Source organism: Pezoporus occidentalis, unplaced genomic scaffold (genome assembly GCF_034315485.1).
Source record: "Pezoporus occidentalis ecotype Australia unplaced genomic scaffold, CSIRO_AGI_Poc_V1 ctg99, whole genome shotgun sequence".
NCBI classification, from domain to species: Eukaryota; Metazoa; Chordata; class Aves; order Psittaciformes; family Psittacidae; genus Pezoporus; species Pezoporus occidentalis.
Window position 1 is genome coordinate 2,411,950 of NW_026916358.1, and position 14,260 is coordinate 2,426,209.

Here is a 14,260-nt window from a genome sequence, read left to right on the forward strand (position 1 = left end):
CTAGGGTGTTTTCAGTCAATCCCAGAGCCCTGGCAGATAATCTGATTGAGAAATGAGAGTTGCTCACAGCTCAGCCAAAATATCAAGCCCTGAAATATTGCCACCTCCTTAGGGTCCCTCACAGGACCTCCATGTAGCAGGTGAGTATATTTTAAGGTCAGGCTCTCAAGTGGAGCAGAGTGAAGGGTTGGCACAGCTCAGGAGTGTGGCAGTCCCTTCCATCGTGTGCCCTGTGTTGCTCTCACTGTGATGCCTTAAAAGGCTGGTAGCACTTAGATGCTGTGGTCCTTATCTCTTGCTGATGGATGGTACTTTGGAGATACTATATTTATAGTTCACTCGAGGCACAAATGCCTAACTGTCTAATTGCTGAACACATAATTTGGGCAATCCAATAAAGCAGCAAGTCTGTACCTGTCCTCTCTCATTCACAGGCTGACAAGCAGAGGCAGCATAGAGCTGCAGCAAGGTAAGGCAGTGCTTTTTTTGTTTGTTTTCATTGTCCTTTGGGCCCTTTCCTCCTTTTAGCCTTTCCCTTTGCAATGATTTCTCAGGGCTCGGTGTAGACATCGTGAGAGGAGCGCTGTTTTCTCAGGGGAAGAGTGGATTTTAAGCTGTTTGTTCCCTGGTTGATGCAACACAAAGGGCGCCTCTCTTTGTATTTCCAGTCTGCTGTTGAGAACCAGGTGTTAACTAACAGCTGCTCTTTAGTTTCTGCACTAATAATACTCTGCCAGGTTTTCATGTTCTCAAGGAACACAGCTATGTCTGGCTATAGAGACTTTCCTGGTTTGAATAGCAAACTGAATGACTCCAAGCAAAAAGCTTTTAATTAGGTTTGTTTGTGTTTTTTTTCTTCACTTTATAAGCATTTTCTTTTTTATGATGACTATTTGGAAAATGAATAGGTAGTGGAAAAAAAAAAGAGGACAGAAGGAACACTTTAGTGTTTTCCCCTCTTTCAGTCTATTTCCTAATGGCCATGAAAGAAAGGCAAATTACAGGAGATGCTTGCTGATTTCATGTTTCAAAGAATTCCTTGTTATGGATTACAGCAGCTGGGGGAAAATTGAAAAGAAAGAGAAGTTACTGAAATGTAACTGTGTCTCAAAGCAGAAATTTATCAGAAGTAGCCTGTTAAAATAGCTTTAGGAACAACTGCCGAATGCCAATTATCAGGCTATTGTTACATTAAATGACTTTTAAACTCATCTTATGAGAGCATTAATTTTCAAATGAAGCCAATAAAAGAAGAACTCTTCGGAAAAATAAGATTGTTTGTGCATGTGTGTACATTTGTTTGGATGCATTTACACATGCATTTTCAATATAAACATTCTTATAACAAAAGGCTTTTTTATCCAAAGATCACAAAGTATGACACAAAGGTAAGCAATACAAATTTACTTTTAGCCGGAGAACTGAAGCCATCACAGTTTGCACCAGAGTTTGTTTACTATTCCATTATTTAGGAAATTAAGTGAAAGAAGGCTTTTTTCCAAAATGCTGAGCAACTACTGCTGCGTGGGCTTTGACAGGATCGTGGGTCCCTGGCACCCTAAGGAGCAGGATTCCTTACTCCCGACCCAAAGTCAAAGGTAGTAAGAAATGTCAGCCCACTTAAAAGAGTTTGGGATTGGGCTCAGTCCCTAAGTGAGGATTTCAAAGGCAAAAGGGTAGGTCCTTAGTTGATCTGAAGCTGACGGAGAGCCACCATCTTCTGCCGAGAGCTGCTTCAGCTCCTGATCTGTTCAATGGACATGGAGCAATTGTGTCTGATCCCAGGGCTGTATCTTGGGCTCTGTCATGGCAACGCATGCAATACACTCAGCAATGTTCCCGTGGCAGATGCAGCACTGGGGCTGTGTCCAGGTCATTAAACACCCTTGGCCTCTGAAATCAAGTGGCCACATCCAGAACATCTTGTAGGGACAGGATTTTCTCCCAAGCCATGTTTTGGAGGGAAAGCTGCAGCCAGGTCTGGGCAGCTGACCAGCGTGGTTGACTGAGTCTCAGTGCCTGGGAGCATCCATGTTTGATTTATGAGCATAGACATGGCCACTGATGGTGCCCTCACATGTCCAACTTCAGCCACAATAGGGACTCAGTTCCGTGCTGGATGTCCTCATAACATGTCTTTCTGGCTGAGCTGTCCAGACTTATGCTGATGGGGGCTGTGGTAGTCAGTGTAGATAGTGCTGAGAAAGCACACTTAGGAACAAGCTCGCTCCACGTATCATGTGAAGAACAGCGCAAAACTTAATTGGAATAAAAAGGAATGTAAAATACCCAAATCATCTGCACATGCCTATCTTATCTTGGGGCTTACTGTCCCTGCATAGATGTCTTGGAAGGCTTAATGTCTTCAGACACTGCAGCCAGCGCCTCCGCATGTCTCTCTGCTCTCCAGCAGTAACAGTCTCACCACTAGACTGTGGTCTGCTCTGTTCAGATCTGCACAGAGCTCCGATCTCCTGCCCCCCAGCACTGGTGAGATGAGTTTTGTACATTGGCTGGAGCCCAAAGGTAGTGTGTTCCACCAGAGAGCACAGCATTGACTATTAATGAGCCACCAGTAGGAGCTGGCAGCTACCTTAGCTGGACCTGCTGCTCCACTCAGTTTGTTTCTTCCAAGATCTTGCTATTAAGCTAAACTGATGTGCCTGCACAGTAAACTGTGCAATAAAGAAATCATGTACAAAACCAATATCTTTTAATAGTGTCACTTCTTCCGTACTAGAACTTTTCTCATGTCCTCAAATTCTTTGTCTGTCATCCAAACCTCAGGCTAAAACAATAAAAATAACAATCATTCTGGTTGGGCACTTAAAGTATTGCCACTGGTGTATTAACAGTATTCCCTCTGAAAAACAAGAAGCAGACGCAGCATTCCAATCATGTGCAGCAAAACATGAGGGTATTTTAAAAAAAAATTACATTGGCCAAACATCTTTAGCTTGAAAAAATGCAGGAACATGCGTAATAATACAGTGTTTTTTCCACTGGATTTGAATTTAAAAGTGAAATATAACAAAAAGACCCAAAGCCTCATTCCTGAAGTGAACCCATTTTAAAAACAGTCTTTCCAACAATAATACTTTTTTCTTACCTACCATTTGAAATTATGATTAATGGATGAATAACTTTACTTTTTCCCTTCCAAACAGCAAGCCTTCAGAACAAGGCAGACCTTTGATTGCAGCTGGCAAGAGGCTGGGAGGGGGTAGACTCATTCAAATGCTTCTTTAACGCAGAAAATGTAAAAGGCCATTTTACAAGGAAGAAATCCAAAGGAGGAGGGGGATGTGAATACTGACTTGGGGGTGAAATCCTGTCCCCACTGAAGTCAATGGGAGTTTTCTCAGAAACATCCACAGATTTCAGCAAAGCTCAGATCTCCTCCTTTTCCTTATGATTTTGATAGTGCCAAACTTGTGTAAATTTGTACCACCAAAGCGCATTTTCACATTTCTTCTTGACAGTTTTCCTTTTTTGTAGCTGTGTGTTGTCTAACCAGGGTACAGGCACTCTGACACAGTTGTTTTTCAGTGAGATGAATTATTACTGCCTACAATACTCTATCTTAGGCTTTATATCACAGTGAGTACAGTTTCATGCTGATAAATCTGAGGCTGTTTCAACAATGTTCATCATCTAATGCTGATAAGCTGTGAGAAGCATAGGGTGTATTACACAGAGTCCTAGATTTTCTGAAAGCAGTTGGAGCAATCCTGCCTGGTTTTGCTCATCTCATTCTGACATAAACGTGGAAGGAGCACTACACATTTTAAAGGGATCCATCAGCTTCATAAAACTCAAAATGTTTCTGATGCAGGTTGATTTATTAGCTACAGTTAACATGTGCCGCCAAGAAGTAATGAAACTGAAAGAGCTATAAGGAAAAATATTTCCCCCCGATTCCACTTTATATTGTCAGTAACATTCTGTGTGAAGTCAGTTGTGCAGCTTCTCTTTTATAATATTATTTCCTGCTGCCTCTGTGAAACTTCCTTATTGCAACAAATGAGAGGAAAACTCTCCTTCAAAAAAGGAAAATAAGTACACTGTCAAACCGCATTGCCATGGAAGTAGAAGGGGCACAGATGTGGGGACTAAAACTATTTCACACACTTCATAAAACAAAGCCAGGGGGTTTCAGATCAGCAGATTCTCTATCAAGCTTAACGGGCTTTCACCGAAGTCTGACTAGAAATTTGCATGCTTTCTGTGGAGGGAAGTAGGTAACACTGACTAGTGCTCCTTTTTGGTAGTCTGCGGCTAGGAGAGCAAAGCCCAGCATGCCTAGAGATTACCATATGAAAACTGGAATACCTGCAGTCCACAGATGCCACCACACAGAAGCCCGTTATTCTGTTATTTACTCCCTTTTTTGAATGCTGAGTGTCCTAATTTCCTATGCATGAAGTCATCAACAGCAACACACCCCACAGCCTCCAGCATTGGATGCAGAAGACGGCAGGACACTCAAAGGGTTAGGATAGCAAATATAATACAGAGAGAGATATATATGCCAATGCTGTATAGCATGGCACTCCTGGTGCAGAAAAACACAAGAGAAGAAGCTGTCAGAATAAACTCTATTTGTTATTGCTTTCAACTTTTGGGTGTAAATCCCCCAGCTCAGGAATTCTCATGAGCACAGATTAAACATTCTGTTACATACTCGTATTGCTCTTATTTCATAGTGTAGAGTATTTCTTCTCTCAATATCCTTTTAGGGAAGAAAAGTAGCACTTTTGCCTAATTCAGAAAGGAGAAGTAAGGGCCAGATCTGAAGGCACACTCTAGCGCTGAAGTGTGGCGAGGATCGGCAGGCTGTGAGACCCAGCTCAAGGCTGCAGTGACCCAGGGCTCCAAGAAATATGTCTTGGAGACAGACTCATCTGCCTCTTCCTTTCATCTCCCTTAAAAATCCTTTAGCCAGCATGAGTGACATTGTGTCCAGTTCTGCTCAATTAAGCAGGGGGGAATATAGTGCCTGAATTCAGGTGTGAATTCTGCCTGGACATAATCTGCAGTGCTTTAGCCATTCAAGGTTAGGTATCTGTGTGAATCAAACATCTGGATTCCCTCTAGATTCAATGTGGAATGAAAAGCACATCTATAGGGCAATTCATTTCATCCTCAATAGGTGTCTAACAAATCACTGCTCACAGCCACCTCTCTTTCCTTATCCGCTACAGTGGGACCACAGATGGGTTGTTTGGGTCAGCTCACATTTGGTCAGTTAAAATGAGGTGAGATGGATGTCACTATAGGTTTTTTGCAAAGATTACACAAAGCATTTTGTTGATCAAGGAACAGGCTTTGTTATCACAAGTCCCTGACTACGACCTGAAAACTCTCCCCTCCTTTATAATTTTATGAACCAGGGTGCTTTAGTAATGCAGACTCTCTGTAATAAGAAGTAGGTTGTGGTGATTTCTCATCTTTCTCCTTGGTCATTTTTACTTCTGGTATTTGTCTTTCTATATATTACTGCGTTCTGGGGCATTCTCTGGACATTCATGAGGTGAACCATCTGGGTGCTGTAGGAACTCTTGAAAGTCTGCTTCCAGGAGCAAAGTGGGATCAAGATCACAGAAAGAATAGATGAATGGGAAGTGCTTCTGGTGGAAACAAGACCCATGTGGAAGTGTTTTGTCAGGAATTTTTCCTGTCTTGGTAGGGCTGTAATAGAGAGCAACAGTCTAAAGAAATTGCTTTGCCTCTCAAAACAAAAGGCTATGAAAGAGTTTGCTCAGGAATGAAGGGTTATGAAAGAGCACAGAAATTTAGGATGAGACACAACTCTGGTGGTTTTCTTGATCATCTGTCGTGGTTTAAAACCAGTGAGACAGCTTGTTCACTCACTTCCCCCCCTTCTTGCCCTCCCTCTACTCCTGGAGGGACAGAGAGGAGAATCGAAAAGAATGCAACTCCCACGGGTTGAGATAAGAACAGTTCAGTAACTAAGGTATAACACAAACCACTACTGCTACCACCAATAATAACAATGATAAAGGAAATAACAAGGGAAGAGAATACAACATCTCAGCACCAGCCGACCGATAACTCCCCCCCCCCCAACCCAACCAAGCACCAACCCATACCTCCTCCAACCCTGCAGTCCCAGCCCTTCCGGCTCACTCCCAGTTACATCCCGGGCATGACGTGCTGTGGTATGGAATACCTCTTTGGTCAGTTTGGGTCAGGTGTCCTGTCTCTGCTTCCTCCTGGCTTCCCCTCCTCCCTGGCAGAGCATGAGGCTCACAAAGTCCTTGGCCAAACCAAAACATCCTTGTTATCAGCTCTGTTACCAGGCCGAAAGTCAAAACGCTGCACTGCACCAGCTACCAAGAAGGAAAAAAATGACTGCTACTGCTGAACCCAGGACACCATCCATTCTCATCTACAGGGAGAAAAGAGCACAAAACTATTTGGAAACTTGTAGCAGCAACAGCCTTTTCAGACAGCATGACCTGAAAACATTTCCATCCAGTGCATCTTTTTGTGCAAAACTGTAGGTCTCTGACAAATTTGAGATTGCAATGGAAACATTAAGAGTCTTTTGCAGAAATCTTGAACGGAAAGAGGAGGTTTTGCATGGGATTGGTTTCCTGATCTGATGCTCTGAGTTAGACTTGTAGTCCAAATTATTTTCACTGAACTGCTTCAGGGTGGCTGTGGTACCAATGACAGCGAGGATGCCGGTGTCTCTCATTTTAGACTGACCATTTAAAATAACAGAAAGAACAGAACTTGCACTACTAATGGAAGGTGCTTATGTAAGTTTGTTGGTTAGACAACCAATGGGAAAATACTTAATCACTATAAACAACCTATTATGAAAGACAATTAGAACTTCTTATCAAGACTGCTATTCATTTGTAAACTCTGTAACCCTCTATCTCATCTAATTCAGCAAGAGTTTTACTCTGAGGCCTCCAAGATTGGCTGCAGAAGCATTTCTGAGCTTCCTGGCAATAATATTCACATTTCTTTGTAAACCACAACCTTAAATAAAGCTGTGGTGTTATTTGTAGTGTCATCTTACTTAAGTCCCACAGTTCAATAACTTGTAGATTCATAAGCTAAGGAGGATTTAGATTTATTAGTGTAATTAGTGTCATAGGATACAATTATTTGTTGCTGTAGAATACTGGTGGCTAAGCAGAGGATATAATTATACGGACTTAATTACACGAACATAGTATATGATGTGCATAGCAAAAAGACATGTTGTTCTGCTTAAGAATATCTTCAGGCAGACAGAAGTGAGGAAGACAGTGGTTGCAGGTGTCGTAACCCCAGCACACACTTGAAAAACAACCAGCAAAACTGTTTCAAGGATCCATGCTCCACCACCTCTAAAGACCAAGGGACCACAGAATTACAAGCAACAAAGTACTCGAGAAAGAGGGACTAGAGTGGGCCAAAAAGGCTTGATCCTGACCCTGAGGAATAAACAGTGCATGAGACAGAGGAACAGACTACATCAAGCAAATTACTGAAATCTCAGGAACAGGTTTTCTAAGGACATCCTTATGGAAAATAGCTAGATCTGCTTTACAGTCATGTTTCTCTGTAAAATACTTCTGTCTGAGTTAGAAACATTTTGGTTTATAAAGGAACTATTGGCCCTGAAGCCACCTGGCGCTCGCACAACTGATGTCCATACTGTTTTACCACGCAAAACGAGATGGGCACATCCACCCTCCTTTGAGCAGGCCGGCTTTTGGGCCTTACTAGAGACTCCTTGGGAGAGCAATGGGGGCTTTGGGCTCAACCAGACCTAGGGCTGCACTTACAATTGGACAGTGTGGACCATCCTCTGCTCTGTTTGGACGAACACAAGCTACAGGTACAGATGCAGGAGGGGAAGGCAGAAGGGCCAGAGGAATGGGTGGTGCGGTCACCCTGAGATCTCTCTGTCATTGGAACAAGGAGGTTGCAAGGAGGTTGCAGTATGTGAGAGCAGTTTGTTCATCCATCCTTTTCTCCTTAGCAGCCCTCACTTTGCTTCCAGTGGCATACTGCACAGATATCATGGCATGACCAGGCCACACTCTCCCACCATCATGAGCAGGAGCAACCAGATTGCACGCTGGGGATCATTTGGGTCCATTCACAGTCTTCCCTTTGCCCTAGCCATTCTTCTCCATGCTATCATTGCTTCCGACTGGAGTCTGCCACTTCTCCCAGTTGTTAATGTTTTCCTCATTTGGTGAATTAAAGCAGCTGAGTTAGCTGGGACCTATCAAGTGAAAGGCATGGGCACATGCAGCTTATCATGCCTGGAATGGGTTATGGTTTGATTATTCAAGCAGTTGTGCCGGCTGCTGGGAGACGATTTGTGACCAGACTCTCTGCCCTGACACCTACAGCCATGCCTCCTTTCTCCCTTTTCTCCTTGTGCTTACAAATGCAAATGTAGGGTGGGTATGCAGCTTACTAAAGGAAACAGCAAACAGCTCTGGGTCCAAGGCATGCTCACATAGAAAGCCAGCAGGAGGAGCAGTGTGAGCATGGCTGTAGAAATGCTGGGGGCACCCAGCAGGGAAGCCTGCCTTCCTCCCAGGTCTTCCTCTGCCCTCTCCTGCAAAGGAAGTTTCTGCTGCCTGCCAGTTCTGTGTCTGCTGCCAGACAAGCCAGTGTCTTCCCCACAGTTTTTTCTGAACATCCACGTATTAGGAACCCTTCCTTGCAAATAAAGAGTCTGGATTCTTGGAAATCCTTCTGGATATAAAGAAGAGACAGCATCACTATGGACTGGGTCCTCAGGGAGCAGCCTAGCAGGCAGACAGTGCCATTAAGAATAAAAGAAAGGACTAGTGCTGCTTCATAATGTGATTGCTGATTCCACCCTAATGACCCAAAACAATTACTTATCTTCCAGCATGAGACTCATTACCCTCAAGACAAGCCATTGTTACAAACCTTTATTTCATTTTTGTTTGAATTTTATTCACATTAACACAGCGCCTCCACCAGAGAGTCTTGTGAATATAAACTTGGCAGGGACAAACACAATCCATATGTCTATCAGGCTGACAATGGATGGTATGTTTTTTCAGCTCTGTGTGAAGTGCTAGACATGAAATTCACATCAGCAGCTAAATGATTATTTTAATCCTATTATTTAAAGAACCTGAGCAGTTATAGAGCTCAAACTAAGCACAGGATCAACAGGACCCTACTTCAAAATGCACAACCTAAGCTCGTATTTTCAATTATATGTCTGAACCTATGTCTCAGACCCTCTCATCTTATCTGTAGTATATACAAACAGTAGTTGAGCAGAAAAACTACTGTTGCCATACAGAAGGACCTTTCTGCAAAACAGGATGTCCCTAATCATATTCATATTGGAGAGGGTGACTGTTTCTACTTATATCAAAATATTAGGAGTCTGAAGTAATCTGGGAAGTGATTTGCAAATGCATACTTCTTTTGAATACTGGGCAAGTTGAAAGGTTTGGGAAATTATAGGGCAAATAGATAACCAGGGTACAGAAAGAAAGAGTCCTCAAGGAAGAGATGGTAGTAACAGGAAAAGCTAAATGATTTTTTTTTCTGCTCCTGTGCTCACTGTGAGGAACTTGGAGAGCTTCCCACAGCAGAACACTTCATTATGGGGATCGTCAGAGGATCTATTTCAAGCTGAAGTGTGTGCAGAAGAGGTATGGAACAAATAAACAAAATTAATAGGAAGAAAATGTTAGAACCCGATGATGTTCACCCAACAGATCTAAAGGGACTCAAACATGAATTAGCTGAAATAATAATAGTGCATGGCCTCTCGTTTAAAACAGGCTTAGAACTGATCATCTAAAAGTAGTTGATAAGGTGCCAGACCTTTTATATGGTTCCAAGAGAAACTGGGGAAATTAGACCCTGGTGAGTTTGATAAATTACTAGAAATTACTATACAGGGTAGGAAGGAGGATAAATATGATACTTTGGAAGAAATTCCATACAGCTTTGTAAAGCAAAATAATACTTTACTAATCCATCAGGTTCCTGTAAGATGGTAGGAAGCATGAAGATACAGGATGTCTTTGGTTGGTAACATCTGCTTATTTGTACTTTTCCATGTATTCAACAAAGGCCCTCACCAAACACCCTTAAAACACATAAGCAGCCACAGAGTGAGAAGGAAGATCTTTGCATGTATTGCATAAAATCAGTTGAAAGATAAACAGGCAGCTCTTACAGCAAAGGAAGATTAATAGGAGGTTAGCTTTGGAAATCCTACTAAGACTGAGAAACAGAAGGATCTTAGGCAACAGCATGAGTGGGCACTGGAACAACATCTTAAACTGAATGTAAAGAGATGCACACAGTGAAAAATGTAGGAGGAAACTGTGCAAGTTCATGGAAGTGATATTCAGTACAGATACTGCCTCCAGGTTGAGAAGTCGCTGAGCTAAAAGATGTTGGAGGCTGGGAAAGTATTGTGACAGACTGTTCTCACTTTCTTCCCAGGACACATCTTAGTCCCCAAGAACAGGATAACAAGTTGCCAGAACCCTTCTGTTCAGTGATTCTCCTCTTGCTATGGTATGGTCCAAATACATACAAAATTACAGGTTCTACCTGACATTAGTAATCCTTTAAAGGCATGAATGTAGACTGAAAAGTCCAGTCTGAATGTCTTCTTTCCTTCTTTCTGTCATTTTACATCTATGTTGGACTGACAAAACTTATGTTCATTCGACTTTGGAGGCAGTGGGGTCTTAATATTAACCTTTAAGGACAAATTAGACAAATTTCTACCAGGAATGAGTTCCATGTTGTCAGTCCTGCCTTGGGAATGAGTTAGGTAAGTTCTTGAAGTGTCTGCTAACTGCTCAGTTTTACAAACCTCTCTTTGCTCAGAAGCTCCCAAGGCCTCTGGCTGCCTGATAAAGGGAAATGGCAGTTACAAATGTTGCTGTTGGTTGTTTCTGGAGGGTCATAAAAGATGTCAGGGATGCAGGCAGAAAAAGAGTTAAGGGAAGTAGAAAGAAATTATTCACAGACAAATTTCTGGAGGAGAAGCCATGAGCAGTGGGGGGAGGAGGAGGATTCTGGAAAGGAGTCTTTGCCTAAAAACACTGGAGCGTGCTGGGAACGCTGTGGGGAATGTGAGCTATTTTGTATGGAATTGAATGTCTCTTGTACTATCAGAAACACGGAGCAATTAGCTTTTTGGAACAATCACAGTGTGCTTGTTTCATGTGTCTGAAACAGGGAACAATAAATCATGATTATACTAAATGAGTAAACCCTAAATTGAGGGGCAGTATTTGCCAATTCAGAAGACCGGCAATTACTGCAAACTCTGGAGTAATTTGCCATCCCAGGTTCCACATGCGGGGGTAGGAAACCCAAAAGCCTCTTCCAATCTGTCGTACTTGGGGCCCCACACTGCAAACAAGCTGAATGCAGAGGAAAGGAAAGAAGCAACAGCTCCTCCTCATACACCTCCACACTGTCAGAGTTTAGAGTCATTGTTTCTAAAGACCGCTCACCTCTTGTCAGAGATTGTCTCTGGATCCCAAAGCACTTCCGAAGATGTGCCACCAAGCTCTCTGTCCCAGAAGAACAAACAAGTCTTACAGAAACACCCTTGAATGTGAGTCAGCTTCATATATCTTATTACATAGCAATATATTATCCTTCTGCAGATAACTTTTCCTACGCAAACCAGAAGTTCTTTGGTGCTACTGAGCCATGGCACCTTTTTCTAAATTCACTGAAGAAAATTGTTTAAGACTGTATGTGAAAACTATTCTAACACATTAAGAAAGCAAACATTCACACTGATTTTGGCTAAGCACCCTCCCCAAAATAAATCTTGCATCATCCCAGAGCTGACAGACTTTTACTTCATGTTAAGTTCCCTATCTGCCTTGGCTGAGGAGGTTTTAATGGGTTGTCCAAAGGTACCTGTAATTCCTTCATCAGAATCTAAGAAGCTCTATTATTTCTTACTTGCTGAGTATTTGTGCTAGAGGATCTAGTTACCTAGGGGAAGAAAGGAATATCAGAGTATTGCAAAAAGCTTTGTGACTGGGAGAGTGGCTGGGGAGAGAAAATGCACACTAAGAAAAATTTGTTTACCCTTTGCATATTCCTCATATGTTGGAGAAAACTATGTATCTGAGAGCATTTTGTAAGAATGAAATTTCGGGAAGATATAATATTGCCTGTCTATTATTTTAGGTTTAATGAACTAAAATGCAACATCTGCGTGAGTCTGTAATACTTCTGAAGCAGTAGTGCCAAAAATAGTAGTTCTTCTAAATGCATCTTCTCATATTCAGTGGAACCTTGTGTTGCACAGGTTCCAGCATCAGAAAAGGATTTGATGAATTCTGATAAAGTAACTTAAGTTTCCAGGATAAAATAGCTGTGGAAGGAACCAGCCAGCATCTTCGCCATTTTCAAACCTAAGAGTGCGGTTTTCCATCTCCCCTGCACCCTCTCAGAGACATTAAATCTCTCTACAACTCAAACTGGGGGAAAGTGAAATATTCCACTTAACAGCTCTTTCCATTATTTTTCTTTGTTCATTCTATTCAGCCAGAAAAAGAGGTAGTTATTCCAGCATCAACCCAGTAGCTGAAGTGAGATTTCTGAAGGATTAGTGAAATCATTGAGAAGCCCTGCTATGAAGATGATACGTTTTCCATCTTGTTTCCCATATGTGAGGTATCACCTTCTCCACGTAGAATTAAACCTTTTAAAGCACACAGGCCACTGAAAAGCAAAGAATATGTGCTATGTAAATGCTACATATATGAGGAATACATAAACCATAGGATAGGCTTCTAAGTCACAGGATGGCATTGAATGGTACTTGTATTTTCAACCTTAAATTTAGGCAACCTGTTGGAAACATTGTCCTGTTTTCTTTGTGTTGTGAAGCCTTGAAGAGGAGAGACAATGAAGTAGGAGGGTGTGGGGGGAAATGTGAGTCACTTAAACATTAAATTTGTCAACAGTGAAAAAAAGCCCCTGCCCTTTCTCTCCATCTCCCTGATGATTAAGGAAATACAGTTTTCTCCCACGCACCTCCATTGGATTTGATGCTGGTGGAAAAGAGAGTATATGGGGATTTGCCAGTCACTGATGAATATTTACTTACCAGATAAAAAGCTGAAGTAATCAGGATCTACTAAAGGAGGATAAGAGGTCAGAAGTTTCCCCTGCCCTCCTTAGTAGTGTTTGGTGGCATGCATTCACCACATCATGGGATGAGGGAATGAACTTGGTAACTCCCTCATCCCTTTCACAGCTCCATGTAGCCTTGATGTGGCTGCTGAGAACCAAGTCCCCGAGTGAGCCCACAGATCATGGGGCTTTAAATTGTCAGAGGCTGTTCTGCCTTCAAGGAGTCAGAGATGTTAGATTAAATCAGAAAAATTATCTTCCCAAAGTAAACCCATGACCTGCAACAGTTAAACTAAACCATTTCAGCTGGAGCCAATACATATTTTAACTTGTAACGGCGGAAAACACTCGTATTCCAGCAGGTCGCATCAAAAAATCTCAGGTAGAGTTGCTGCAGTGGCTGTCAAGGGAGAGCTAGGGAAATAAAAATATCATGCAAATTGAAAAAAAATCAAACAAGTTTGGAATATTTAATTTTTTTAGAAATGTTTGGGAAGAAACTGACTCAATTAGCCCAAATCTAATCAAATTCAGGGCCTATTTTACTTCTTTGCACACACTTCCAAATCAGCTTTGAGCTAAGAACTGTAACTAAGATGGAAATTAATGATTATTGTTGTCACTGTGCAATAGTTTAAAAGAAAGAAACATTATTATTATCACACTCTAACTAGTCCTTCGTCAATTTGTTAACAACTCATATAAAAGTTGGTTTGTCCTGATCTCTATATTTAGGCAGTGAAACTAAAGAACAGAAGGATGCAATGTCTTGCCCGAGGGCATCCAGCAAACCAGTGACAGGGCTGGAAACCCAAGCAACAGCTCTCCCAAGACATAAGTGCAATTCCATGTACCTCAAGGGCTCACTGAAGATTGCTCACTGGCTGGTTTAAGTCATCTTTTAGTGCCAGTAAAAAGGCAAGGGAAGAGACAGGGATGTGTGGCTAGCAAGTGCAGCAGCTTTGATTTAAATAAGCTTTAACTTCCATAGAATCATACTTCTTAAGCCCACACATCCATGGCTATTCCTTCAGGGAACAATGCCTGCATTTTGAAAACACAACTGCAAAGGCTGCAGCAACAGACAGACCGACCCATG

The 14,260-nt window shown here is 42.1% G+C and overlaps 1 protein-coding gene across 1 annotated transcript in view; it reads left to right on the plus strand.

Annotated features, from left to right (window-relative positions):
* Positions 1-290: 290 nt before the first annotated feature.
* The window catches only part of FHL2 (four and a half LIM domains 2), a 40,973-nt gene continuing 27,003 nt past the window's right edge, over positions 291-14,260 (plus strand). The window contains exon 1 of the mRNA XM_062606972.1: positions 291-469. The gene's annotated coding sequence lies outside the window, so the exon portion shown is untranslated. The remainder of the gene's footprint in view (positions 470-14,260) is intronic.